Raw genomic sequence first — 5042 nt, forward strand, 5'->3', positions numbered from 1 at the left:
AAGACAAAAAAAAAAAAAAAAAACAAACAATAAACTGCAGTGTTGTGTCGGCGCTCGCAACGCAGCAGCCATACTCGGCGCCATCTTGAGTCCAAACTTATATGGTTTGGAGTTGGAAAATGTTCATGGAAATAATGATAAGATCAGAATACTCACTTGCCTATTAATTGGGCAAACAGTGCATTCCACAAAGGAGTGAACATGGTCAATGTCAGAAATGTGGTTACCGGCATATGATAAGTGACCAAGAAATAGTACCGATTTTTCTTTATTTTACATTAAGGCTGGGTATTGATACAGATTTCCCATTTCAGTTCCAATTCTGATTCACAAGTGCTCGATTCAATTCTGATATATATCCATTTCTGAAGCTGCTTGGAAGATGCATTCATCGAAACTGTACCATTGGACACCACGGATCCTAAGCTACTGGACGGATAACTCACGCTGATGATCAACTGGCCCTTTTTAGAGAAACTGAACTCACTGCAGGTGTCTGGGGGCAAGCAGTTTAACTACAGAGCGGAGAGGATAAAGTCAATTTAATAGACCATATTCAGAGTAAAGGCATCTGGAAATTTGTATGTAAATATCAAGCATACGACCATGCAATCTCTGACAAAAATGTGTTGTGAAGCCCTAACATGCTGCCTAAAATCTGTTATATTACACATAAGGAAGTCATACTGGTTAGGTACAACATGAAGAACTCATGCTTGGCTCAACCTAAAGATAACTGCCTGAAGAGCATGGCCGGGTCTAAGGGGGGACATTGTATCCCTATATTTTCCATGATGTGAGAAGCTTCTGACACCCCCCTCCTGGTCCGAATAAGAGACATAACCCCCCCCCCCCCACCAACTAAGATTGTATCTTAGTACCGGCCCTGCTGCAGAGGTACAACCATGTCCTACAGGCAGAGGCAGGGAAGGAAAAAATAAAAGGGGAAAAAAATCTATACATTCCTCTGCAGTGTACACTAGTCCCAAACAGGTAATGTATTAATGACCTTTAGACTCACACTGTGGGAACTTATCAGTCTTGTGTTATTTAGCCTGGGCTGACAGAGCAGGTTCCAGCCTACTTCATCGATACATCTCCGACAAGGCAGTTACTCAAGCCAAGACAGCAGATATTAAGGCTTGATAGAAAGTCTGGCTGTTCCCCGCCTCAACATACTTGATAGGTTTTTCACCTGATGCATTCATAGGCGCATATCTGACCTTCCTAGCACTTAGAATATGAAGGCAGTCTTCCGTTATTGCCATTATCTTAATTTGGTGTGCAGATTGTTTATTGTAGAGAGGTTTCTTGTGTCAATAAAAACTCCGGCTGAATACAAATAGGGACGAAACACTTTCAGTGTCTGGACTCTGCTGTTAAGAAATGCTTGATCAAAGGCTTTCCTTTTGGGATGGATAGGGGATAAATGGGTGTTCATTTTTTAAAAGATATTTGCGTCAAGATTAGTCATGTAATTCTTGGCGTGACTGATGTGATTTAATAAATACAAATTAACAGCATACTGCGCAAACGAATCAATAGAACCATCCTTTTATTTGACCTTGGAGATATACCACAATTTTGCTGCATTTAAACTAGAGGTAGACCGATATATCAGTCTTAATGTTTAATCTATACAGAACTATTGGTTATTGGCAAAGATCTATGATAGTTTTAATTATTATTTCTCCAAGTTTCTCTATGGCCGGTGCTTGGTTAAACAATAAACTGCATTCTATAAATCAATTTTAAAAACTATCGGCTGATTAATTGGTTATTGATCTTTCACGCCACCTTAGTTATCGGTATTGACAAAATCCACTAATGATCAAACTCTAATTTAAACATAGGTGTTGATAGCACTTAAAATTGTTTAATTAACAAACATTATAATTTTTTATATCTTTGAAAGATCATCAGTTAAAGGAATGTTCCAGGTTCAATACAAGTGAAAGGGATAGTTCACCCACAAATGAAAACTCTCATCATTAACTCACCCTCATACCATCTCAGATGTGTCTTTCTTCTGTAGAAAACAAATTATTTTTTTAGAAGAATATTTCAGCTCTATAGGTCCATACAATGCAAGCGAATGGGTGCCAACATTTTGAAGCTAAAAAAAACAAAAAAAGAAAACAAGTCTGCATAAAAGTAATCCATAAGACTCTAGTGGTTAAATCAATGTCTTCAGAAGTGATATGACAGGTGTGGTTGAGAAAAAGATCACTTTCACATTCTTCTTGTGTTTTTGGTGATTCGCAATCTTCATGCATGCTGCCCTCTACTGGGCAGGGAGAAGAATTCCTTGCAAAAAAGGACTTAAATCTGTTTCTCAGCCACACCTATCATATCACTTCTGAAGGTATGGATTAAAACACTGGAGTCTTATGGATTACTTTTATGCTGCCTTTGTGATTTTTGCAGGATCAACATTTTGGCACCCATTCACTTGCACTGTATGGACCAACAGAGCTGAAATATTCTACTAAAATTCATAATTAGTGTTCTGCAGAAGAAAGAAAGTCATACACATCTGAGATGGCATAAGGGTGAGTAAATGATGAGAATTTTCATTTTTGGGTGATTTTCCCTTTAAGCTCAATCAATAGCATTTATGGCAAAATGCTGATTACCACAAACAATAAACTTTGACTCATCCCTTGTTTAAAAATTTTTTTTAAATAAATGGTGGTTACAGTGAGGCACTTACACTGGAAGTGAATGGGGCCAGCCCATAAACTTAATAAAAAAAAAACTGTTTCAGAAATAGTCTATAGCTACAAGACGTGAACATTAAATACATTAACATTTGTAATATACTGAATACTAACTTTAAACAGAAAAGGTTAGTAAGCAATTTTTTCACACTAAAATAATGTTAACACGTATAATGTATACGTCTTGCGACTATAGTTTTGAAAAAGTTAGCATTTTAATGTTTGGGATTGGCCCCATTCACTTCCAGTGTAAGTGATTAACTGTAACCCAGATTTGTTTTAAATAATCAAGGGACGAGTCAAAATGATGGTGGTAATATAGATTTTCACAGGGCAGACAATAAACAATCCCATAGACTTACAGTGAACAAAGGTTGAGCCATATCTAAGGACTCCATATAAATATAAAATAACTACTGATCTGTTAAGCCTTGTATATAATGTCTGTAGCAGTCTCACCTGGTCTTTCAGCTGTTTGATGGAGTGCTGCAGGGTGAGGATGTGGCCAAACAGAGGGCTCTGCAGGGCTTCCTTCAGCATGCTGAGCCAGTCGCTGTGTGTCCACTCTTCCCTCTGCATGAGCTGGGACTACAGCCTCTCCAAGGCCTGAAGCACCTGCTGCCGCTCTAAAGCAGACACTGAGAATATTCACACAAACTCAATCAAAACATTAACCACAGAAAGATGGATCAGATTTATAATATGTCTGATTTGTTACAAATGACTTAAATCTGTGTTACCTGTTGGTACATTCTCATACATTGCTGTTCCCTTGAAAATGCAGTACAGATAGATCTGGAAAAGATGTGATCTGAAAAAAAAAAAAAAAAAAATTACATTACATTTACGGTACATTTAATCATCACAACTGTGGTTGCCAGAAATTTTACGAAAAAATATGGTAACCATGTTTCAGGAATCACCATAATAACTACAAGTGGCCACATGTGGACTACAAGCCTGTTCATCAAGACTGGCTCTTCCAGGAGCAATAATTACTACACATGTAGAGACAGTGCACAGTGTCATAGAAACACAAAAAACCATCAGGGTAACACATGTGATACTAAATTAAAGCAATAAATATGAACTTAACTACATCAAATATAAAACAGAACAACCCAATGTACATTACTGATCTTAAAAATAAGAAGAAACATAACCATTACCAAAGCAAATAATGAAATGAGACGGGTCACACAGGGACTTCTGGGAATGCCCGATTATTATTTTTTTTCACTGTGATTTTAACAATAGTTTTCCATAAAAAGTGTATGTATTATCTTTTAGACATAATACACATTTTTACTGTTAATTATACAGTAAAATCATATTTTGTACATCAAAGAAATTTATTTTTACATTTTACTGCAAAATTAAATGTATTGTCTTGTTAAATAAAAAAAAAAAAAAAAAATAAATATATATATATATATATATATATATATATATATATATATATATATATATATATATATATTATTATTATTATTATTATTTTTTTTTTTTTTACAGTATATGTTAAGGAACATGCACCTGTTAAGCTGTTTAGGTGCATGTTAACATATTAACTTTTTTTTTTAAAGGAATGTTCTGGGTTCAACTCATTATTACAAGTTGAGCTCAATCGACATCATTTGTAGCATAATGTTAGTTACTAAAAAACTAAATATAGTAAATGTTTGTAATATTCTAATATTTTATCTATCTATCTATCTGTCTGTCTGCCTGTGTCCATCCATCCATCCTGTAATCAGATAGATAGTTCTGTGTTCAAAGTACTGAAAATTTACCCCCAAAACAAGACTTGTGCTATATAAAGAGTGTTTTACATTTGGTTTCATGTCTCTAGCTCAAATGGTCATTGAGTTTAATAGATTTATAGGGATACAAATATCAAAAGTACTAAATATTTACTCCCCAAAACAAGACTTGTGCTATATATCAGTGCAGTGAAAAATTACTGGCAGACTTAACAAGGTGTTTAAGAGTAATTTACTCTTTCTAAACTAGAAAATGCTTTAAAGTGATGTTAAAGTTGACATACAATCTAAATACACAAACATTGTACCGCTTTCCCAATCAAAACCCCATTATACAGGCTAGCGCAGTTATCCGAGTATGAAGTTGATTGTCAGCATCCAACACAGCAAACAAGTTCAACCGACAATTGATTATGAAAGAAAACTTTATAACAACACAACCCAGCTTAAGTAAATAAATACGCAAAGTTAAAAGCGTTAAATAACTAGAGGACTTGCAGTTTATTTTTCGGCGTATAAGGTGCGTGTCTCTTTAAGATCCACGTCAGTCACGTGACAG

At 35.3% G+C, this 5042-nt stretch overlaps 1 pseudogene; it reads right to left on the reverse strand.

Annotated features, from left to right (window-relative positions):
• Window positions 1-3482, reverse strand: part of LOC127639500 (inaD-like protein) — a 132166-nt pseudogene extending 128684 nt beyond the window's left edge.
• Between the last annotated feature and the right edge of the window lie 1560 nt (window positions 3483-5042).

The sequence above is a fragment of the Xyrauchen texanus genome, chromosome 48, assembly GCF_025860055.1.
Source record: "Xyrauchen texanus isolate HMW12.3.18 chromosome 48, RBS_HiC_50CHRs, whole genome shotgun sequence".
Taxonomy (NCBI): domain Eukaryota; kingdom Metazoa; phylum Chordata; class Actinopteri; order Cypriniformes; family Catostomidae; genus Xyrauchen; species Xyrauchen texanus.